This window comes from Gorilla gorilla, chromosome 1, assembly GCF_029281585.2.
Source record: "Gorilla gorilla gorilla isolate KB3781 chromosome 1, NHGRI_mGorGor1-v2.1_pri, whole genome shotgun sequence".
In the NCBI taxonomy this organism is placed as follows: domain Eukaryota; kingdom Metazoa; phylum Chordata; class Mammalia; order Primates; family Hominidae; genus Gorilla; species Gorilla gorilla.
The window spans coordinates 186798030-186823022 of record NC_073224.2 but is presented as its reverse complement, the minus strand read 5'-3'; the positions used below and the strand labels follow the sequence as shown (position 1 = coordinate 186823022).

General features: G+C 43.2%; 2 long non-coding RNA genes across 5 annotated transcripts in view; one reads left to right on the top strand and one right to left on the bottom strand.

Moving 5' to 3' along the window:
* The window catches only part of LOC129524248 (uncharacterized), a 43154-nt gene extending 27058 nt beyond the window's left edge, over positions 1–16096 (top strand). Inside the window, exons 2-3 of the long non-coding RNA XR_008668005.2 lie at positions 15022–15177; positions 15926–16096. This is a non-coding gene — a long non-coding RNA (uncharacterized lncRNA). The remainder of the gene's footprint in view (positions 1–15021; positions 15178–15925) is intronic.
* A 2500-nt stretch (positions 16097–18596) lies between these two features.
* Positions 18597–24993, bottom strand: part of LOC134757249 (uncharacterized) — a 29964-nt gene continuing 23567 nt past the window's right edge. For 2 of the 4 annotated variants that reach the window (XR_010130993.1, XR_010130994.1), the window contains 2 exons: positions 23252–23399; positions 18597–22680 (listed from right to left, as the gene is read on the bottom strand). This is a non-coding gene — a long non-coding RNA (uncharacterized lncRNA). The remainder of the gene's footprint in view (positions 22681–23251; positions 23400–24993) is intronic. The other 2 variants (XR_010130996.1, XR_010130995.1) reach the window with 2 other exon arrangements.

Genomic DNA, 24993 nt, shown 5'->3' with positions numbered 1-24993 from the left:
GGCTCGAGGTTCCTTGTTGCTTGTCTTCTTCTCTGATGTCTGCCTCGGCCCTTTATGGCAGCAGGCACCTGGGGCCTCACCCACGGAGTGCACAGGATTCACCAATGTTGTTGAGTTGTTGATTCATCAATGTTGTTGAAAAAATGTTAATTTTCTTCTCTGCAATATAGCATTCCATGCTATGAATGGAATATTATATATAATCTACTGTTTATGAACATTTGTGGGTTTTTTTCCAGTTTTTGACCATCATTTTAACAATGCTGCTAGAAACATTCTTGAATACTAATGTACATGTACAAGAGTTTCTCTAGGATATATACGTAGCAATAGAATTGCTAGGTCACAGATTATGCAGATGGTCAATGTTAGTAGGTAATAACTGTTTCCAAATTAGTTTTACCAACTAATATGTTCATCCACAATGTCTGTAAGTTCCCATTGTTCCGCATGGTTACTGACATTTGATATTGATTAATTTTTAACTCTTGCCAATCTGGTAGGTGTGAAATGGTGTTCCACCATGGTTTAAATTTGCATTTCCCTAATTAGTGAGACTGAATATATTGTACTATGTTTGTGAGTCATCCGTGCCTCCTCTTTGGTGAAATTGCTGTTCATTTGCCCATTTTTAATTGGGTTGTTTGTCTTTTCACATACATTATAAATATTCTTTATGTAATCTGGATATTAACTCTTTATTGTTTATATATGTTTTCCTGTTTATGACTTATCTGTCTTTAGATAAACAGAAGTTATAACTTCTAATGTAACTGAATCTATCATTCTTTTTTGTTATGACTTGTCTCTTAGTTTAAAAACCTCCCATTCCAGTAAAGTTATTCTTCTGTGTAAATTTCTAAGAGTAGTTTACTTTTCCTTTTCTCATACAGGTAATTAACTAACCTGGTTAAAGACTGATGTAAGAGTCTAATATCCTGTTTTCTTTAAGATCTACTAATTGTCCTAGTATCACATATTGAAAAATCTATCCTTCCACCTGAAACTAAAATGGCTGCTCTGAAATAAAATCAAGTTCTGTATATGTCTGGGTCTGTTCCTGGGTTCCCATTGGTTGGTTTGTCTATATCTTTGTCAATACCACTCTTGTCTGGATCACTATAAGTTAATGATAATTTCTGATACTTTGCAAGGCAAGTCCTATCTTTTCTTCAGGAATGTATTAGTTTTCACTGGGCATGGTGGTTCACGCCTGTAATCCCAGCACTTTGGGAGGCCGAGGTGGGTGGATTGCCTGAGGTCAGGAATTCGAGACCAGCCTGACAAACATGGTGAAACCCCGTCTCTACTAAAAATACAAAAATTAGCAGGGCATGGTGGCGCATGCCTGTAATCCCAGCTACTTGGGAGGCTGAGGCTGGAGAATCACTTGAACCTGGGAGGCCGAGGTTGCAATGAGCCGAGATGGCGCCACTGCACTGCACTCCAGCCTGGGCAACAAGAGCGAAACTCTGCCTCAAAAAAAAAAAAAAAAAAAAAAAAGGAATGTATTAGTCTTCAATAAAACATTTTAAAGGAAAACTTGTCAAGTTCCAGAAAAAAATTGAGATTTTTATTGTAATTGCATGGAAACTTTTAAATCAATTTGAGAGAATGAACATCTTTATGATATTAACTCTTCCAATTTGTGAACATATCTTTCAATTTATTTAGATCTTGTTTCTATAGTTTTATTTTGCTCCATAAAAGTGTTGAATAACTTTTTAAAGATCTATTCTCATATATCTTATTTTTATGCTACTGTAAATAGTGTTCTGTTTTATTGCATTTTCTGTTTTTTGCTATAGACATAAAATTGATTATTGCACCTTAATTTTTTTCTTTTCTTTTCTTTTCTTTTTTTGAGAGAGAGTCTTGCTCTCTTACTCAGGCTGAAGTGCAGTGGCTCTATCTTGGCTCACTGCAAACTCCGCCTCCCGGGTTCGAGGGATTCTTCTGGCTCAGCCTCCCAAGTAGCTGGGACTACAGGCATGCGCCACCATGCCCTGCTAATTTTTGTATTATTAGTAGAGATGGGGTTTCACCATATTGGCCAGGCTGGTCTTGAACTCCTGACCTTGGGATCTGCCTGCCTTGGCCTCCCAAAGTGCTGAGATTACAGGCGTGAGCAACCGCACCTGGACTGCACCTTGATTTTGTATTCTGTTGACCGACTATATTCTCTTAATCTTTGGGGTTTTCTATGTAGATAAGCATATCATCAACAAACAATAATAGCTTTGCTTCTTCCATTTCAATCCTTACACCATATTTTATATATGTATATTACATATGTATATATGTTATGTATTTTTTATTTGTTGCTTGCTTGCTTGTTTGTTTGTTCACCTTACAGCCCTGGCTGAGCCCTCTAGCACAAAACTGAATAAAAATCATGATGTGAGGCACTCAGGTCTTGGTCTTGATCTTAAGGGGAATGCTTTCAACATTTTACCATTAGTATTGCCATTGCTATAGGGGGTTTTTGCCCATGCCCTTTATCAGATTAAGAACATTCTCTTTTATTCCTAGTTTGTTAAAAAGGGGTTTTGCTTTTTGGTTTTTTGATGTTGAATTTTATTTTATTTATTTTTATTTTTTGAGACAGGGTCTCGCTCTGTCACCCAGGCTGGAGTACAATGGCATGATCATAGCTCACAGCAATCTCCACCTCCTGAGCTCAACTATCCTCCCACCTCACCCTCCCAAGTAGCTGGGACTACAGGCATGCGCCACCACACCTGGCTAATTTTTGTAGAGACGAGTTTCACTATGTTGCCCAGGCTGCTGTCACACTCCTGGCCTCAAGTGATCCACCCACCTCAGCCTCCCAACGTGCTGGGATTACAGGCATGAGCTACCGTGCCCTGCCAGATGTTAAATTTTTGTCAAATTATTTTTCTCTTTTAATTTATTAATGTGGTGAATTATATTAAATAACTGTGAAACATTGTAACAATCTTGTATAACAGAAATAAACACAACTTGGCCATCATTTCTTATTATTATTATTATCATTATTTTTATTTAAATGTGGTTGCTTTATATTGCACTTTTAAAACTCACAAAAAGCTTTACAATATCTGCATTCCTCTAGTTAATCATCAAAGCTTTATGGTAAGACAATGAAAATTTTATTTCATCAATTGGGCATACTAAAAAACAATGAAAAATTAACAAACAAATCTCCTTAATCAAGAACATTCTGTAAAATACACACTCTGGCATGCATCTGAATTCATCCCTCCTAAAATTAGACTTTAAAAGGCTTTAAAAAAAAATCTCAAACAGATTTCAATACTGACTAGCCTACCAGAACAAAGCTGATAGCAAGCTATAAACAGCTTTCAATGTTGAATGTAATTGGGGGAAGTGGAGAAGAAGAAATTATCTGCTGAATCTACATTTAAGTGCATCTGTTAGTAAGACTTCTCTAATGAATTTCAACAAAGTGAACAAGTTCTTTGCCTTTGGTAGTTTCTCGAATTTTATTTTTAAACTTGTGACATCTTGACTAAAGGAATGGAATCCTGGGACTAGAATATTTAAGGAAGAGGACAACATTGAGGCGGGAAAAAGGAAAAACAAGATTAGTACTTTCTTAGATAGCTAAAATGGGTAACAAATAATCCCAGCTACTCAGGAGGCTGAGGCAGAGAATTGCTTGAACCCAAGAGGCAGAGGTTGCAGTGAGCCGAAATCACGCCATTGCACTCCAGCCTGGGCAACATAGCGAGATTCCATCTTAAAAAAAAAAAAAAAAAAGAATACCAGAGTTGATATGTAGGGTTTAGTCTGGCTTATGTTTTTAAAAAATTAGATAAATATAACATCTAAATGGCAAATACAACAATTAAAGGTGGTCTCATTTAGGAAATGTTAAAAACTAATTATCCTCAATTATGTTTTAAATTTGTGGAATGACATAGTAGATATTTTGAGCATCATTATAGGATCCAATTAAAATTATGCATACTGCTATTTTCACTTTTTTTTTTTCGAGACGAGGTCTTGCTTCTGCTGCCCAGGCTGAAGTGCAGTGGCGCGATCATAGCTCATTGCAACATCAAATTCCTGGGCTGAAGCGATCCTCCCACCTCAGCCTTCAGAGTAGCTAGGACTACAGGCACATGCCACCATGCCCAGCTAATTTTTTTTTTTTTTTTTTTTTTTTTGGTAGAGGCTGAATCTCACTATGTTGCCCAGGCTGGTCTCCAACTCCTGGCCCCAAGCGATCCTCATGCCTTGGCTTCCCACAGTGCTGGGATTACAGGTGTGAGCCACTCTGCCTGGCCTATTTACACTTTTTTTTTTCTTTTTAACCCAACTACTCAACGTGGCATATTTTCACTTTTAATATAATTTATATGTACCTGGGGAAGCTCTTTTTGATATTATCAGTAGAGGCCACTAAAAATAATGCCAGAATTCCAGTGAGAAGAGAGTAGAAATGGAAAGAAAATGGGAGGATAAAGAAATTGGGTAGTAATAAGAAACAGGATTTTTAAGGTTTTCTCACTAGTTAACTAATGCCACAAAATTGCGTATTTTGGCTCAATGTCAGTGGGCTGCTGGAAGGGACCAGGAAATGAGGGCAATATCCTAACCATCCCAGGTAGATTCTTAACTAACCCATGATTTGGATGGCCCACTTGTGAGGGGAGTGCTTTGGCCTCCTCGCTTCCTTTCTTCCTTTTCCTTTTTTTTTTTTTTTTTTTTTGAGACTGAGTCTAGCTCTTGTTTCCGAGCAATTTTTGAGACATCTCAACTTTAAAATATCCCTCAAGTTGCCCCCTTTTATTAGTCTTGTAAATAATATTGTTTAAGACTCACACATTGGTGAGAGTCAGGAATTATTAGGATTATTTTAATAGCAGACATTGAGTTCATTTACTTGGAAAGAAAAATTTTATTCCGAGGTGACTTTCAGAGATTTAAGTGCTCTATTTTACCATTGAATGAGAATTTTTCTCAAAGCAAATATTCTCTAAGATGCTAGAGTATTCAGCTTATTAGGATAGTACCCTTTAACTTATTAAAAGTTACAAAGTCTAAGAAAAAGCATGCAAGTCTTGAGAATCACTGCTGTGAATTCTAACAGGGAGGGCCTGAAGCCTGGAAGCGTGGAAGCCTGGCTGCCAGTCCTGCAGACCAGAGTGGGGACTTGTGGTGCCTCTTCCAGTCTGCCCATGGCCGCCCATAGACCATTTGGCATGTACTTCCTCCCCTCTGAGGTCCATAAAAGCCCTGGGATCAGCCAGAGAAGGGCAGAGGATGGAGAGGACAGAGAGATGACTGGCGACTGGATGATCAGCTGCAGAGAGGAGCTGAAAGCTCCTGCTGAAAGCTGGGAAGCCAACCGGGACCTGCCTTCAGAGAGCAGCCACCCTCTCCAGGGCCTCCTGTCTGCTGAGAGTGGAACACTGGATGAGACAACCTGCCTACAGAGAGGAGCTGCCCGCTGAGGGTCTCCTCTGAACTGTCCTAACACTCAACAAAGCTTCTCTTCGTCTTGCTCGCCCTTCATTGTCTGAGTACCTTATTCTTCCTGGATGCAGGACAAGAACTCGGGCAAAGGCACCACTGCCCACAGAAGTTTCTGGCCAGAAAAGTGACACCCCAAAGATCCCGTAACACTATGAGATGCAAAGACTACAAATGTTTAAGTGGAATGATCTCTAACCTGTAAATTACACTCCTGTAACAAGCAAATGATTACATACTGTGGAAGACTACAGAACATAAGTACAGAAAGCTGCTCTCCAAGGCTGCATTCTCAAAGCTTGAAAAGTTAATTGGCCCATCATTTTGTTACAGTAGGTAGCCAGTCAAACACGAGCAGGGCAGGAGAGGGCTCCCTCTACCTCACCACAAATGTCAGGCAACCATCAGGTGATGGTCAGGTGGTTGTTAACTGTCTATTTAAAATAATAATTGGTTGCAGCTGGTGCCAGGGAAAGGCAGTCTCCCAGTAGACAGAAACACCTGAAACTGGTGGTCAGCTGCTTAATCTCAGGAGTTGGGCAAGTGGGCTCAAGCATGCTCACTAAGAGGAAAAATGGTGAGTTTAACTGATACATGACTTTCCAGGGACATTCGGCTGGTAAGGGAAGAATGCCTCAAGTGAGCATGCATACAACTCCAGTGAACACACTGTGCACGCTCCCCTCCCAAGGGCTGGCAGGTCACTGTGCACACGGACAGCCCAAGGGAAGAATCAGGGGAGAAGGGATGCAAGACCCCAGAGGCATGCCAACATGTACAACCCCAAGTCAAAGGTGAAATGGCACACTTGATCTCTCAAGTTGCCCAGGTGGCTCTTTCCCAAGTGTACTTTACTTCCTTTCATTCCTGCCCTAAAGCTTTTTAATAAACCTTCACTCCTGCTCTAAAACTTGCCTCAGTCTCTCCCTCTGCCTTGTGCCCCTCGGTCAAATTCTTTCCTCTGAGGACGCAAGAATTGAGGTTGCTACAGACCTGTACAGATTCGCCGTCACTAACAATTTTAGAAAGAAAAAAAGATGAGCATGGATTAGGAGGATCTACATGTGGGAAAAAAATTGCAACTGAGATATTTTAGAGAGCCCATCTCTAGTAACAAAAGAAAAAATAGGCCCGGCACGGTGGCTCACACCTGTAATCCCAGCACTTTGGGAGGCTGAGGCGGGTGGATCCTGAGGCCTCCCCAGAAGCAGATGTTGCCATGCTCCCTGTACAGCCTGCAGAACTGTGAGCCAATTAAACCTCTTTTCCTTGTAAATTACCCAGTCTCAGGTATTTCTTCACAGCAGTGAGAGAACAGCTAATACGGTAGCCATCCCTGGGGGGACGTCGAGGAGGCTCTCATTCTCCTAGAAGTCTTTCCAATTCATATTGTCCTCAGACCATAGTTCATCTCTTCTGTAAGCCACAACTCTGGGCCACCAGGAAACCCAGTACATGTAGTTGTCTGCTTGCCACCGCTCAATTTTTTTATTTTTATGCATTATGTATCACTATGTATGTTTCGTAACTTCCCAACATAGGCTTTTCTAATTATCTTTTTGTTCCTTTTATAAACAAGCTTTATTGAGGTATGATTTACATACTGTATAATTTACCCATTCAAAGTGTACACTTCAATCGTTTTTAGTAGGTTTACTGAGTTGTGCAATCATCATGACAGTCCCATTTTAGAACACTTCCACATCCCCAAGAGCCCCTCATGCCCACTTTTAGCCAATCCCCATTCCCATCTCCAACACCAGGCAATCACTAATATGCATTCCATCTCCATAGATTTGCCTCTTCTGGACATTTTATAAAAATGCAGTCATACAATCTGTGTTCTTTTTTTCCTCATTTTACTCTGCATATGTTCTAGGCTCATCCATGTTTGCAGCATGGATCAGTAGTTACTCTCTCTTACCATTGAATGGTAGGTACTACATTGTATGGATGTACCCCATTTTTTTTCTACTCACCGATTGATGGACATTTGTACTCACATTTTGGCTTTTATGAATAATGCTGCTATGAACCTTCATGCAAAAGCTTTTCTGTAGACATGTTTCATTTATCTTGAGTAGCTACCTATGAGTCCCTTTGCTAGGTTGCTGGATACATTTATGTTTACCTTTTTAAGAAACTGCCAAGCTGTTTTCCAAAGTTTCTGCACCATTTTACCTTCCTGCCACCAATGTACGAGGATTCTGATTTCTCCACAGTGTTGCCCACAGGTATTATTGTCTGTGTTCTTCATTACAGCTGTCTTAATGGGCATGAAGTGGTATCTCATTTTGGTTTTAATTTGCATATTACTAATGACTAATAATGTTGAGCATCTTTTCATGTGCTTACTAATCATTTATATATCTTCTTCAGTGAAGTGTTTACTCAAATCTCTTCCCTATTTTAAAAATTGGGGGCTGGGCATGGTGGCTCACGCCTTGTAATCCCAACACTTTGGGAGGCCGAGGTGGGTGGATCACGAGGTCAGGAGATCGAGACCATCCTGGCTAACATGGTGAAACCCCATCTTTAATAAAAATACAAAAAATTAGCTGGGCATGGAGGCACGCAGCTGTAGTCCCAGCTACTCAGGAGGCTGAGGCAGGAGAATCACTTGAACCCGGGAGGCAGAGGTTGCAGTGAGTCGGGATCACGCCACTGCACTCCAGCCTGGGTGATAGAGCGAGACTCCATCTCAAAAAAAAAAAAATTGGGTTGTCTTCTTCTTATTGAGTTGTAAGAGTTCCATATATTCTGGATATGAAAGCTTTTTTGTTGTTGTTTGTTTTGTGTTTTTGTTTTTTGGAGACAGAGTCTCACTCTGTCACGCAGGCTGGAATGCCAGTCATATGATCATAGTTCACTGAGGCCTCAAATTAGTTCCTGGGCTCAAGCAATCCTCCTGCCTCAGCCTTCCAAGTAACTGGGACTACAGGTGCATGCCACCATGCTTGGCTAAAATCTTTATCAGTGGCCAGGCGCAGTGGTTCACATCTGTAATCCCACACTTTGGGAGGCCGAGACCAGCGGATCACCTGAGGTTAGAAGTTTGAGACCAGCCTGGCCAACATGGTGAAACCCCGTCTGTACTGAAAATGCAAAAATTAGCCAGGTGTGGTGGCAGGCGCCTCTAATCCCAGCTACTCAGGAGGCTGGGGCAGGAGAATCACTTGAACCCGGGAGGCAGAAGCTGCAGTGAGCCAAGACCATGCCACTGCACTTCAGCCTGGGCAACAGAGCAAGATTCTGTCTCAAAAAAATAAAATAAAATAAAATAAAAAAACCTTTATCAGAATTATGATTTGCAAATATTTACTCCCAGCCTGTGGCTTATCTTTCTCATTTACTTAATAGTGACTTTTAAAGTATAAAAGTGTGTAATTTTTATTAACTCCAATTTATTGATTTTTTTCATTTATGAATTATGCTTTTAATGTTGTATCTGAGAACTCTGCTTAATTGGAGATCAGGAAGAGTTTCTCCTATGCTTTCTTCTAAAAGCTTTATAGTTTTATCACTTAAGTTTAGGTCTACAATCCATTTTGAATTAATTTTTGTGTGTTGTATAAGTTAAGGATCCAAATTCACCTTTGTGGTTGGGTGTGATGGCTCACACCTATAATCCTAGCACTTTGGGAGTTGAGGCAGGAAGACGGTTTGAAGCCAGGGGTTTGAGACCAGCCTGGCCAACATAGTAAGACCCCCATCTCTACAAAAAAATTTTCAAAATTTAGCCTGGTGTGGTTGTGCATGCTGGCAGTCCTAACTACTCAGGAGGCTGAAGCAGGAGGATCTCTTGAGCCCAAGAGTTCAAGGTTGCAGTGAGCTATGATCATGCTTGCATTCCAGCGTGGGTGACAGAGTGAAACCTCATCTCAAGCAATCAATCAATCAACTCATCTTTTTTATGAGGATAACCAATTGTTCCAGCACCATTATTGGAAAACCTTGTGTTATGGTTTGGATATTTGTCCCCTCCAAATCTCATGTTTGAAATGTGATCCCGAGTGTTAGAGGTAGGCCTAGTGGGAGCAGTCTGGATCATGGGGATGGGCCCCTCATGAATGGCTTGGTGCCATCCTCGCAGTAGAGTGAGTTTTTGCTCTGTTAGTTCACTCAAGAGCTGGTTGGTTTTTGAAAGAGTCTGGTGCCTCCCTTCTTTCTCATTCTCTTGTGCTCTTTCTTGCCATGTGACACACCTGCTCCCCCTTACCTTCTGCCTGGAGTAACAGCTGCTTGAGGCTTCATCAGAAGCTGGGTGGATGCTGGAGCCATGCTTTTATAGCCTGCAGATCCATGAGCCAATTAAACCTTTTTTCTTTATAAATTGCCTAGTCTAAGGTATTCCTTTATAGCAGCACAAAATGGACTGATACACCTTGTTGATTTCTGATAACCCTACTGTGGTCAGAAAATGAGAATATATGATAGTAATCCTTTGAATAGACTTGCTTTATGATACTCAGTTTTCATAAATGCTCCACATGTGCTTGGAAAGACTGTGTATTTTGCAGATAATGAGTCCAGCGTTATATGCATATCCATTAGATTAAACTTGAGAATCCATTCGTTCAAATCTCCTATATCTGTGCTCATTTTTTTTTTTTTTTGGTCTACTTGATCTATCAATTGATTGATGGTAGATGTTAAAATCTACCATTCTGAGGCCGGGCGCAGTGGCTCACGCCTGTAATCCCAGCACTTTGGGAGGCCGAGGCGGGCGGATCACAAAGTCAGGAGATCGAGACCATCCTGGCTAACACAGTGAAACCCCGTCTCTACTAAAAATACAAAAACAAAATTAGCCGAGCATGGTGGCAGGCACCTGTAATCCCAGCTACTCGGGAGGCTGAGGCGGGAGAATGGCGTGAACTCGGGAGGTGGTGCTTGCAGTGAGCCAAGATCGCGCCACTGCACTCCAGCCTGGGCGACAGAGCGAGACTCCGTCTCCAAAAAAAAAAAAAAAGTGTTTGATTAGGTCACCTTCTCCATGATTCCTTCATTAGTAAGTTGTTCCCAGAAGTATTTTGTGAACACTGTGGGGACTTGGCCTCTGCCTTCTCAGAGCTTAGCACTGAGCAGCAGATAGAAAATGTACCATCAACCTACTTACAAATCTGCAAATGGGCTGCCTTCCAGAATTTCACTTGTAAATCCATGTTTAGTTATTAGAATAATTTATTCTTTTGGGGGATTAAAAAGTTATACACTCTTATGTATATTGGATTCTTGGCCCCATTGATGGAAAAAACATTTCTTCCTTTATACATAATTATTTACAGCTACTTATGATGGGGTTATGGCTCAGAAAATCCATCATGAAGTCAAAGAATGGTTAAGCCAAGCCATCCTATGTTGGGAACCACCTGTATAGTGATATATATTAATATTTATATTGAAAAATCATAGGAGAAAACATACAGCTCAAAAAAAATACTACTTTATTTGTGCCTGACACAGAGTGGATACTACATAAATATATGTATACAAATATTATAGATAAAATTAACTTTCTTTTGGTATCTGTTACCTTCTTTAATTTTCAAAGTTGATGCATAAGGTGGATTATAGGAAGAAAAGGTGGTTGAGGGCCACAGGCAGAGAAGCTGGTTCCCTCCCTCAAGTCCAAGTGGAGAGCTCAGGCCAGAGATTAGAGATGAGCCCAAAGAGGTCTGCTGGACCCTGAACCAGAATGAGAACATCTGAATGACTTCTGAGCAGGTCAGGGGCCCAGGCATCGTGGCTGCCAGTCACATGGGGTGTGGGAAGCCTGGCCTGGGCCAAAGGTCCAGGGCCAGAGAGTATTGTCCTGTGAAGGCAAGAAGGCCCCTAGGCCTAGGCCCCTCCCTGTTCCCACAGTGGGGTTGTGCACATGCTCACTTGGATTCCACAGGGCACGGGTCACATAGCTGAGGCCACAAAGCCAGTATGGGGAGAGCCTGGTGCTCCCCCAGCCACCTGACTATTTCCATTCCCTGTGGCTGGTCCACAGGGGACCATGGCATCCTGGTTGCAGGTACCCACCCAGAGAGGAGTGGAGGGGAAAGGAAAAAGGGGTACCTTTTCCTTGAGGGAAGGGGCCTGGTCATTTGCTTCTGATAGGCCCTGATCAGCCCTGTAATAAATTTTGAATGAGTTACTAAATTCTGATTTTCAAGAACCAAATTTTAAGTAGAAAACAATATTAAAAATTAAAAGTCAAACCAAAATTTAAAAAACTACTTAAGTGACCAGGCACGGTGGCTCATGCCTGTAATCCTGGCACTTTGGGAGGCCAAGGTGGGTGGATCACGAGGTCAGGAGTTTGAGACCAGCCTGACCAATACGGTGAAACCCCGTCTCTACTAAAAATACAAAAATTAGCTGGGTGTGGTGGCGTGCTACTGTAATCTCAGCTAATTGGGAGGCTCAGGTAGGAGAATTGCTTGAACCTGAGAGACAGAGGTTGCAGTGAGCCAAGATCATGCCACTGCACTCCAGCCTGGGCAACAGAGTGAGACTCCGTCTCAAAAAACAAAACAAAAACTACTTAAGCATAAGTCAAAAAACAAGAGACAAACTGGGAAAAATTATTTGCAGCTCATATCACCAAGGATTAATTCCCTTAATATATAAAAAGCTTCTAGAAATAAAGAAATACAAGATTATTAATTGACATGGTTTTGCTGTGTCCCCACGCAAATCTCATCTTGAATTGTATTATAGTTCCCATAATCCCCATGTGTTGTGGGAGGTAATTTCATCATGGGGGTGGTCAACGTCATGCTATTCTCATGACAGTGAGTGAGTTCTCATGAGATCTGATGGTTTTATAAGGGGCTTTTCCCCCTTTTGCTCGGCACTTCTCCTTGCTACCACCTTGTGAAGAAGGACATGTTTGCTTCCTCTTCTGCCATGATTGTAAGTTTCCTGAGGCTTCCCCAGCCATGCTGAACTATGAGTCAATTAAACCTCTTTCCTTTATAAATTACCCAGTCTCAGGTATGTCTTTATTAGCAGCATGAGAATGAACTAATACCTCAATCTAACAGAAAAAAGAGCAGAAGACACAAAAAGGTAGTTTACAGTCAAAGAAATACAGATGGCTTTAAACATATGCAAAGGTGGGCAACTTCATTCAATAAATATAGATTAAAACTACACTAGGTGGCTGGGCAAGGTGTCTCACACCTGTAATCCCAGCACTTTGGGATGCCAAAGTGCTAGGATTGCTTTAACCCAGCAGTTCAAGACCAGCCTGGGTAACATAGAGAGACTTCATCTCCACAAAAAAATAAAAAATTAACCGGGCACGGTGATTTGTGCTCGTAGTCCCAGCTACTCGGGAGACTAAGGTGAAAGGATCTCTTGAGCCTGGAAAGTCGAGTCTGCAGTGAGCAGTAATCATACCACTGCACTCCAGCCTTGGTGACAAAGTGAGACCCTGTCTCAAAAACAAAACAAAACAAAGTACACTAGGCTACAACTTTTCTGACAACCTCACAGACTGGCAAAATCCCAACACATTCTGTTGGTAAGTTTGTGGTGAAGCAAAATGCTCTCATTCATTGCAGATGGGAATCCTTAAGGAGCAGCAATTTGACAACATCTATGACATTTCCAAGTTTATTTACCCTTTGATCCTACATCTCACATCTAGGAATTCATCCTCTGATATGCACAAGCACGAAATGACACACGTGCAAGGTTAGCAACTGCCATAATAGCAAATAGTAACCGCAAAAGATGGAAATAACCTACGATCATTCAGTGGGAATTGGTTAGTCTGTGATACATCCACACGATGACTTCATAGGGATGTATAGAAAATAATAAACTTTGTACTTAAATGGAAAGATCTCTAGCATACATTAAGTAATAAAACTATGGTGCAGATTAGTAATTGTGTAAGAAAAGAGAAAACAAGAATAAACACCTGTGTTACCAGTATTTATGAAACAGACATTGGAAAGACACATTAGAAACTAAGAGGAATGTGTGTTTATAAACAGAGAGCAGCGGTTCTCAAACTTCAGTGTGGATTAACATCACAGGGAGGGCTTGTTAAAATGCAAACCACTGGCTCCCGCTCCTACAGCTTCTGATTCAGTAGGTGTGGAGTGGAGCCACAAAACCTGCATTTCTTTTCTTTTTTTCCTTTTGCTTTTTTCTTTTTTCTTTCTTTCTTTATTTTATTTTATTTTATTTTATTTTATTTTATTTTATTTTATTTTTTGAGACAGGATCTTGCTGTGTCATCTTGCTGTGTCACCTAGGCTGGAGTGCAGTGGTGCAATCCTAGCCCGATGCAGGCTCATACTCCTAGGCTCAAGCAATCCTACCACTTTGGCCTCCCAAAGCTCTGGGATTGCGGGCGTGAACCACCGTGCCCTGCCTAAGAATGTGCATTTCTAACAAGTTCCCAGGGGTGCTGACGCTGCCAGTCAGGGAAGCAAGTTTGGGCCAGAAAATGGAATGGAGTTAGAGGCTGGAGCAGGTCTTCTTAGGGTACATCTTTTCTATTTTGATTTTTAAAAAACTTGCAAATCTATTACCTACTCAAAAATCAGCTTAATTCAAAAAACGTTAAAAATGTTCAGTAAAAGAAGCTGCTCCTCAGTCACTCCCTACTTTCTTAACTTGTTTTGTTTTTCTTTATGACAATTAATATTGTACCTAAAATTATGCTATTTTTTTTTTTTTACTTTCTCTCCCAACTAGAATAGGGTAAGGACATTGTCTTCTATTTCCCTCTGTTTCCAACACTAATATTGTGCCTGCCACGTAGTAGGTACTCAAGAAATAGCTGTTTGGCCAGGTGTGGTGGCTCACGCCTGTAATCTTTGGGAGGCTGAGGTGGGTGAATCACTTGAGGTCATGAATTCGAGACCAGCCTGGCCAACATGTATTTTTCTCTACTAAAAATACAAAAATTAGCTTGGCATGGTGGTGTATGCCTGTAGTCCCAGCTACTCAGGAGACTGAGGCAGAGGAATCTCTTGAACCCGGGAGGCAGAGGTTGCAGTGAGCCGAGAACGCGTCACTGCACTCCAGTTTCGGTGACAGAGCAAGACTGCATCTCAGAAGAAAGAAAGAAAGAGAGAGAGAGAAAAAGAAAGAAAGAGAGAGAGAAGGAAAGAAAGAAAAGAGAGAGAAAGAAAAAGAAAGAAAAAAAGGAGGGAGGGAGCGAGGGAAGGAAGGAAGGAAGGGCTGTTGAATGAATAAAGTGAATGAATGAATTCTCTTAGTCTTCAGTAGATCAGTGATCTTGGTAAGTCACTGGAGAGCTTTTAAAACATACCCATATCCCCATCAAATCCCCAGTTCTGAGTGAATTGTTTGGGGGTGGGGCCCTGCATTGAGCTGAGGGTGATGGGAGCCCCTGGTCTAAACCACAGCTATGTAGAGACTTATGGTTTGGATTGTGCATATAAAGTGAGTGTATTAGTATATAGACCCTGCTGCATTTTTGTACATTGCTTTGGGGACTGGTTCTGAGGCTCTTTTTGATCTGGAGACCCTAACATCCTTTCCCTCTCTTTTCTCTTTCAGTTGCCTACAGATCTGGAAGCCTTGCTGAAAAGACACCTTAATGGCCTAGCAGCTCCTTTAGGCAAGGACCAATTCAGATGTTGAATGATGGAACACAAAAACCCACAGCAGATATGGTGGCTGACGCTTGTAATCCCAGCACTTTGCGAGGTTGAGGTAGGGTGATTGCTTGAGCTCAGAAGTTTAAGACCAGCCTAGGTAACATAGTGAGACCCCATCCCTACAAAAAATCAAAAAATTAGCTGGGCATGGTGGTGCACATTTGTAGTCCCAACTTCCTGGAAGGCCGAGGCAGGAGGATCTCTTGAGCCCAGGAGGTCAAGCCTGTAGTGAGTTGTAATTGTGCCACTGCACTCCAACCTGGGTGACAGAGCAAGACCTTGTCTCAAAAAAATAAAATAAATTGGTGTTGCCGTTAATGGTCTTCATGTAGGTTTTTCCCGCTGTGGAGCAGGGCAGGACAATGAGTCTGGATGCTGGCTCCCCTGCGTTTCAGTTCTGCAGTGAAGTTGTGGGGCCTGAGGGCTCAGGACACTGTGCTGCAATCATGCTGCATAGTCAGAGTGAAAAAAGACTGGGTTAGGGAGTCACAGAGTCACAGCATCCAGCCCCATTGGCCATTCAGCAATTCTGTGACCTTCCATCTCTGGTCGGTTTCCTCATCTGTAAAATGGGGATGCTAATGCCTGTCTCTTAGGGCCACTGGGAGAATGAAATGTTAGTTATTTTTCGGCTTTTCAGTTGAGTTATTGCATCAGCTACGTTCGTAGTTTTCCCCCTTGGTTTATTAAGCAATAGTTGTAAAAGTTTATAACAGGTCACAAATTGGCGGCACCTTTGTATTGATTGGCACTCAAAGTGACTTAACAAAAACTTGACTTAATTGCCAACATTTAAAAACTAGGGATCTTACATAAAAATCTGGATTTGTGGCTTCATTGGAAACATCTGCATGACCACAACTGCTGGAGCTGAGAGTCAGCTGCTTGTTCCTGATCCCAAACCCCATGACTCCTGGACACCTTCTGCCTCCTACCCCTTATCTCCCTGGATTCCCTGAGTGGCTTGCTGCTGGAGGCTGTGAGTACCTAGTTTATAACCCCAGTTGATAAAGTGCTTTCACCTGCTTCATCTCATTAGACTTTTACCTATGAGGGAGGTGTTAGTATTGTTCCCTTTACAGGAGAAGAAACTAAAGCTGAGATGTTACAGGACCTACTCTGGGTTAGTAATAACAGCAACCGCAATAAATAGTGATTTGTACTGGCTGTTTACCATGTGCCAGGCATTATTCTAAGCACTTTACATGTTTAATTTAATTCTCTCAATCTTATCAGATATTGTCATTATTCCTATTTTATGAATAAGGAAATTGAGGTAGTGACAGGTCAGGTAGATTTCCCAAAGTCACACAGCCAGAAAGCTCAAAATAAACTGAAGACTTCTGGGTCCTAATCCACACTTGTTCCAGAGTCCTGCAGTGCAGGCTTTCCTTCCTTTCTCTCTTTCTTTTCTTTAAAATGGGTGAGTCTATGGGGCCCAGCTTCTGGTAAGAGTTTGTAAGTGTTGTTTGGTGGGAGGGGTGGGCTCGTGTTTTGTAGGATTTGTTCCCTGCTGCCTCCTCAGCACCTGCAACAATGCCTGGCATGTGGCAAGAGCACAAGAAAGAGTGAAAGCCAATGGCAACAGGGCAACATCGGCAGCTTTCAGGGCCCCAGTGTCTCTAATGATTGGCACATGGGCGAAGACCTACTACGTGGCATGCAGTGGGTGGGCTCCCAGCTCTTGAGCAGCTCAAGTCCAGGTAAGAATCACTGACAAATGAAATTCAAATATGGGGTGTGTGTGGACATGAGTCACTTGCCAAAAAGTTACCTTTCCCCTTAAAAATAATCAATGACCCACTTGTGATATTTGCATTAAAGGCTAAACATTGAATAAGGGAAGTCAAGGCTGCAGTGAGCTGTGATTGTACCACTGCACTCCGGCCTGGGTGACAGAGCAAGACCCTGTCTCAAAAAGGAAAAAAAAAGAAAGAAAGAAAAAGTCCGCCAAACAAAAACCACTCGGATTTATGATTCACCTCCTTTTTGCTTTAGGAAAACAAATTATTGGCCATAATTCTCAAAATGGAGTTGGAAACTGAGCTGCTGGCACTGGATGACCTCTATCAAGAAACTAGCTACATCTCAGGAACAAGATAGTTTCTGTTCAGCTCAGCCAACCCGAGCTCCTGCCTGGGCTGGGCATTGGGCTGGGCACTGAGGCTGCACAGCTGCTGAGCTCTGGCCCTGCCTCCAGGAGCTCAGTCTGTGGGATATGTACTGCACAGAGACAGCTCGGGACTCTAGACTTAGCTCGGAGGGTAAGGGAAGTCTTCCCGGGGGAGGTGTCAGCTGGGCTGAGTTTCGATGAACTAATGTTGTCCAGGTGAATAAGGGAGAGAATGGATAGAAAAAGCGCAAGGCAGTAGTGAGACTCATGAGAGATCTGGAAACTTCACAGCTTCTGTGGTTCTCCATGGACTTGCTGTTGTCTGAGTGTCCACATGAGTGAAGGTGGAAGAATGGGTGTGGGCTCTCTGTCCAGGCAGGTGGGGTCCCATCAGGGATAATCAGTATCTGCCCAGTAATGAAGATTGTTTTGACACATGCAGGTGGTGCTGCACTCTTCCTTCCAACCACTGCCCGTTAGGGGACAGGCCGAGTCAGTTTGTGCCTATCTTGCCCTATCTCCTTCAATGAAGAAAGTGAATGCTGCAAGTAATACATGTTCATTGTCAAAAACTAAGAAAAATGTAAATGAAAATACCCCATAGGCCAGGTGCGGTGGCTCACACCTGTAATCCCAGCACTGTGGGAGGCAAAGGCAGGTGGATCACCTGAGGTCAGGAATTTGAGACCAGGCTGGCCAACACAGCAAAACCCCATTTCTACTAAAAATACAAAAAATTAGCTGGGCGTGGTGGTGGGTGCCTGTAATCCCAGCTACTCAGGAGGCTGAGGCAGGAGAATCGCTTGAACCCGGGAGGTGGAGGTTGCGGTGAGCTGAGATTGCACCATTGCACTCCAGCCTGGGCAACAAGAACAAAACTCCATCTCAGGAAAAAAAAAAAAAAAAGAAAATTCCCCGTAATCCAACCCCGAGAAATAACTTTTTAGTTTATATTCCCAAATATTTTTCTATGTCTAAATTTTTTGTTTTGCAGAAACATACATATTGGTTTTTTTCTTTTCTGTTGTGGTAAAATATACATTACAAAAAATTAGCAAAATCATGGAACCAACCCAACTGTCTACCAGTGGTTGACTGGATAAAGAAAATATAGTATACATACACCGTGGAATACTATGCAGCCATGAAAAGAATGAAATCATGTCCTTTGTAGCAACATGGATGGAACTGGAGGCCATTATCCTAAGTGAAGGGGTGGCCTGCCCCTCCACACCTGTGGGTATTTCTAGTCAGGTGGGACGAGAGACTTAGAAAAGAAACAAGACACAAAGTATAGAGAAACAACAGTGGACCCAAGGGACCGGCGCTCAGCATACCAAGGACCTGCACCGGCACTGGTCTCTGAGTTCCATCAGTTTTTATTGATTATTATCTTCATTATTTCAGTAAAAAGGAATGTAGTAGGAGGGCAGGGTGATAATAAGGAGAAAGTCAGCAACAAACATGTGAGCAATAGAATCTATGTCATAATTAAGTTCAAGGGAAGGTACTACGATTGGACGTGCACGTAAGCCAGATTTATGTTTCTCTCCACCCAAACATCTCAGTGGAGTAAAGATTAACAAGGCAGCATTGCTGCAAACATGTCTCGCCTCCCACCATAGGGCGGTTTTTCTCTCATCTCAGAACTGAACAAATGTACAATCGGGTTTTATACCGAGACATTCAGTTCCCAGGGGCAGGCAGGAGACAGTGGCCTTCCTCTATCTCAACTGCAAGAGGCTTTCCTCTTTTACTAATCCACCTCAGCACAGACCCTTTACGGGTGTCGGGCTGGGGGACAGTCAGGTGTTTCTCATCCCACGAGGCCATATTTCAGACTATCACATGGGGAGAAAGCTTGGACAATACCCCACTTTCAATGGCAGAGGTCCCTGCGGCTTTCCGCAGTGCACTGTTCCCCTGGTTTATTGAGACTAGAGAACGGCGATGACTTTTACCAAGCATACTGCTTGTAAACATTTTGTTAACAAGGCACATCCTGCACAGCCCTAGATCCCTTAAACCTTGATTTCATACAACACATGTTTTTGTGAGCTCCAGGTTGGGGCAAAGTGGCTGGGGCAAAGCTACAAATTAACATCTCAGCAAAGCAATTGTTTAAAGTACAGGTCTTTTTCAAAATGGAGTCGTTTATGTCTTTCCTTTCTACACAGACACAGTAACAGTCTGATCTCTCTTTCTTTTCCCTACACCTAACTGACAAGCAGAAAGTCAAATATTCCATGTTCTCAGTTATACATGGGAGATAACAATGGGTACACATGGACATACAGGTGGAGATAACAGACAGCAGGAACTACAAAGGGGGGGTGGGCTGACAAATTCCCTATTGTGTACAATGTTCAATATTTGGGCAAAGCTCAATATGGTGGGGATTGGGATTCTAGTGTACCCATCACTAATAAAAATCAAAATAAAAGATCAAATCACACTACACACATGCAAATATGTGACATGATGGATGTTAATTAGGTTGATTTAATTATTCTGTAATGTATACATATATCAAAACATTACATTGTACCCTGTAAATATATACAATTATTGCCAATTTAAAAAATTCATTGTGGGCCAGGCGTGGTGGCTCACACCTGTAATCCCAGCAGTTTGGGGGGGCCGCAGCAGTTGAATCACCTGAGGTCAGGAGTTCGAAACCAGCCTGGCCAACATGGTGAAACCCCGTCTCTACTAAAAAATACAAAAATTAGTGGGGTGTTGTGGTGCATGCCTGTAATTCCAGCTACTCAGGAGGCTAAGGCAGGAGAATCACTTGAACCCAGGAGGCGGAGGTTGCAGTGAGCCGAGATCATGCCATTCATTGCACTCCAGCCTGGGCAAGAGAGCGAGACTTTGTCTCAAAGAAAAAAAAGACATTGTGAAATTTAAAAAAAAAATACTTTCTCATAAAATTTACAATTTACAATTTTATCCATTTTTAAGCATGCAGTTCTGTGGCACTGAGTGCATTCAGATTGTTATGCAACGATCACCATCATCCAGCTCCAGAACTTTATTTTTATTTTTTTATTTTTCTATTTTTTTTTTTGAGACAAAGTCTCACTTTGTTGCCCAGGCTGGAGTGCGATGGCACAATCTTGGCCCACTGCAACCTCCACCTCCCTGGTTCAAACGATTCTCCTGCCTCAGCCTCCTAAGCAGCTGGGATTACAGGTGTGCACCACCACGGCTGGTTAATTTTTGTATTTTTAGTAGAGATGGGGTTTCACCATGTTGGCCAGGCTGGTTTTGAACTCCTGACCTCAAGTGATCCACCTACCTCAGCCTCCCAAAGTGCTGGGATTACAGGTGTGAGCCACCGCGCCCGGCCCAGAACTTTAAAAATATTCTCCAATGGAAACTCTGCATCTATTAAACAATAACTCCCCATTTTCCCTCCTCCCAGCCCCTGGCAACCATCATTCTACTTTCTCTGAATGCCACCACTCTACCTACTTCATATAAGTAGAATCATAAAATATTTGTCCTTATGTGGCTGACATATTTCACTTAACACAATGTCCTCAACGTTCGCCCATGTGGTAGCATATATCAGGATTTCCTTCCTTTTAGGCTGCAGTGAATTATGATCGCGTCACTGCACTCCAGCTTGGGTGACAGAGTGAGAACCTGTCTCTTAATTAGAAAAAAAAAAAAGAGTTCAGGCATGTTGGTTCACTTCTGTTAATCCTACCACTTCGGAAGGCCAAGGTAGGAGGATCCCTTGAGTCCAAGAGTTTGAGATCAGCCTGGGCAACATGCTGAAACCCCATCTCTACAAAGCCCACAAAAATTAGCTGGGTGTGGTGGCACACACCTGTGGTCTCAGCTATTTAGGAGACTGAGGTGGGAAAATAACTTGAGCCTGGGAGGCTGAAGCTGCAGTGAGCCAAGATCACACCACTGCACTCTATCCTGGGTGACAGAATAAGACCTTGTCTAAAAAAACAAAAGAATTTCCTTCCTTTTTAAGTCTGAATAATATTCCACTGTAAGTATAGATCACATTTTGCTTACCCATTCACCTGTCAATGGACATTTGGATTGTGTCTATGTTCTAGCTATTGTATATACTGCTTTTTAACTTAATCTATTATGAACATGTTTTCAGATGAATAATTAAATTTTCCCAGTGCCTTTTTTAGTGGCTGCTTTATAGTACATTACCCGACTGTTCCACAATGTAGTTGACTATTCCTTGAAGGTTGGAAATTTAGTTTGTTTCTGATTTTTTGCTCTAATATACACGGCTGGAATAAATCCCCTACGAACAACATCTTTGCATGCCTGGCTGATTATGACTTTCAGACAAAAGAATGTGCACAAGTTTCGGCCTCCGGCACCCATTGCTGGGCCCTTGTTACAAGCAGCCTGTGCATCCCAGGAGGCCTAAGCCTGAGCTGCCGCACACATCCCCATCCCTGAAGACCAGAGAGCACCGTGATGCCAGGGGTCCCTGCGCCTCCTGGAAGTGAAGAATGTTGCTGCAGCTCCAAGCTCGTAGGGTAAGTCCGTGGGAATAAATCCAGGAGGACCTTCAGGGAGATTCCAATGAACTCCTGGTTATTCTGATTCTTTGGAAAATGAAATTTTCTGTTAAATTGAACTTCCTGACTGGCTGAATCCAGTCTAAATGCCTTCAAATAGACCCCTCCCTGGCACACCATCGTGCTTCCCTTTTGTTTTGTCAGTTTGTTTGTCTTAAATAAGGAGTTTCTCTCTGTCATCCATGCTATAGTGTAGTGGCATGATCATAGCTCACTGTGGCCTCCAACTCCTGGACTCAAATGATCGTCTTTCCTCAGCCTCCCAAATAGCTGGGACTGCAGGCTTGTGCCACCACACCCAGCTGATTTAAAAAAAAAAAAATTGTAGAGATGGGGTCTTCTTCTGTTGCCTGGGCTGGACTGGAGCGCCTGGCCTCAAGTGATCCTCCCACCTCAGCCTCCCAAAGCACAGCCAGCACCACGCCTAGTCCATAATGCATCTTAAAAATGCAGATGACATGTTATAATTTCACAGATATTATTGTGAAATGTCTTGAGTGCCCAGAACAGGGCGAGCCACACAAAAGATGCAGAAGTCGAACAATGCTGGTTGTGGGGCTACATGCAACGTGGGAGCTGTTGTTGAACTAAGTGCCCAGCAGGAGCTTGTTTTCTTATTATTTATTGATCATAAAATTGAGTACAGACTGCTATCATCCTCCTTCTGTGGGGTTCCTTGATTCTCTTGGTTGTTTAGACTGTGGATAAACGGGCTTTTGGTAGTTGCTGGGGAGAAAGGTCAGCAGCAGCAGTGATGAGAAAGCAGCATGCCCACAGGAGGAAGCCTCTGAAGGAGTTCCTGAGAGGCTGCTCCGCCTGTGAGGTGCAGGAAGCACAGGGTCCTCCAGCTCCCCATGCATAGTGGCAGGCACTGCTCCTAAAACACAGAGTAGTCAATCTTCCTAGAAACTGCAAAAGGCTCTTCTGACTCCATTTTTTTTTTTTAAGTATTCAAAACATCCTTTTCAAGCCCTGTTTAGCTCTTTTTATAGCTGTGTTTGGACAGACTGAACAGATGAAATTTACTTAACACTTCCAGTGTGGGTCTTTGGTTGATCACTACAGAGCCTATGTTTTGAATAAAATTTTGAATTTGCACATCAGCAAGAATTCTGCCATGAGAATTTATTTTAACATAAAAGCCAAGACTGTTCTCCTTGCCTCCATCCCTCAGCTTTTCCTCCCCTCCTCCCTCTTTCCCTTGCTCCATCCACAATGGAATTCTCACCATTTTCCCAGAACACCATGCCCTTTCTTGTCTGTGTCTTTGCACACTCTTCCCATTGCCTGGAGTGCCCTCTAGGTCCATCTAGTGACCCAAATAAGACTTTAAGCCTAAACACAAATGTCCCCTCTTTTCTGACGTCCTCATGGACACACCCCTGGTATAAAATCACTTCCTCCTCTGTGCACCGAATGATGTCTCACCCATCCGTGACAGCGCTTACCACACCGTGCACCTGTTCACCTGCTCACCATCTGTCTCTCCAGAAAGACTGCCACCTCCTCAAGGGCAGGGAACATGTCTCCTTCACTCAGCACCTTTGGCTCAAGAACACTAAGATATTTGGACCCTTGAAGTCTCAGTTTCCTCATCTGTAAATTAGGAAAAACACAACATCACTGAAGGAGATAGGGGAGGACTGAAGGAGCTGTGCTGTGCTTGGTACACAGGAAATATTCAGTAAAAATTCACCATTTTCAGGGATTCGTTATTTTAGAAGTTTACCAAAATGCTCCCTCTCCTCTCCCCCTGCTTCCTCTCCCCTCCCCTCCCTCTCCTCTCCCCTCTCCTCCCCTCCCCTCCCTCTCCTCTCTCTCCTCTCCCCTTCCTCTGCTCCCCTCCCCTCCCTCTCCTCCCCTCCCTTCCCTCTCCTCCCCTCCCCTCCCTCTCCTCCCCTCCCCTCCCTCTCCTCCCCTCCCCTCCCTCTCCTCCTCTCCCCTCCCTCTCCTCTCCTCCTGCTTCCTCTCCCCTCCCCTCCCAGTCCTCTCCCCTCTCCTCCCCTCCCCTCCCTTCCCCTCTCCTCTCCTCTCCTCCTCTCTCATATACACACACTCACACACACTATCACTCACACACACTCACACACACTCTAACACACACTCACCTACATGCACGCATGCGTGCACACACACACACACACACACACTTGAGATGGCTGACCTGGAGGCCACCGTTTGCCCCAGGGGTAGATGCCAGAAATGGGCCAGCTTGAAACAGATGGCAAATACTCAGCTCTGAAGGGCAAGCTGCCTGGTCTAGGCCTACAGGTATAAGAAAGAAGATATTTCAAGGAGGAAATGAAAAGGCAGAACAAGTTCCCCATCCCCTGTCACCATGCTCGGCTCTGAGCTGGAGACAGGTGGGAGGTTTTGGAGAAGGAGTAAGAGCTCTAGATGTGAGTGTGAAGGGACCTCTACCCTGCCTGCCTAGATAGCTTCAGGATCGCCTTCCACATTCCCTCTTCACCCTCTCCACTCGGCTCTCTGCCCCGGGAAGTTGAGCTATAAACACATCAATGGGCCTCTCTGACCAGTGCCTCTGGTTGGATTCAGATCATGGGGAACAGTAACAGGACAAAGAAGGCAGGAGGAAAGTGAGGGTGGGTACTTATTCCGGGGCATCCTTCTGCCAAGGTCCTATGGCTCTGGTCATGGCGGCTGCGGGTGGTAACAGCACCTACGTTACTAGCTAGCTCAGGGATACTGCACTGGACATGGGTTTCCCCGCACCCTGCCCACACCTTCATAAATAATCTCTGTATTTAATTATCTTCAAAACACACAATTTGAACATACCGTCGGCTCCCTGCCCTTCCATCCCTGGCCAAGGAGACACACGTTAATGTTCCCCTGGAACTTGAGGGGACCCAGGAGTGGAGAGGATTTGCTCCCTGCATACTCTCAGGAGTTTTCGTGAGTTGCTGCCTTACAGATGTGTCTGACTCTGGGAATGTGAGGAGAACGACAAATGGGGTGGCATGGCTCATGTGGGCAAAACAGGGCTGGAGATGGTGTGTCAGTCCATTTTCACACTGCTATGAAGAAATACCTGAGACTGGTAATTTATAAAGGAAAAAGGTGGGGTTTTTTGTTTTTTTGTTTTTTTTTTGGAGGCAGAGTCTTGCTCTATCCCCCAGGCTGGAGTGCAGTGGCACGATCTCGGCTCCACCTCCCAGGTTCAAGCAAT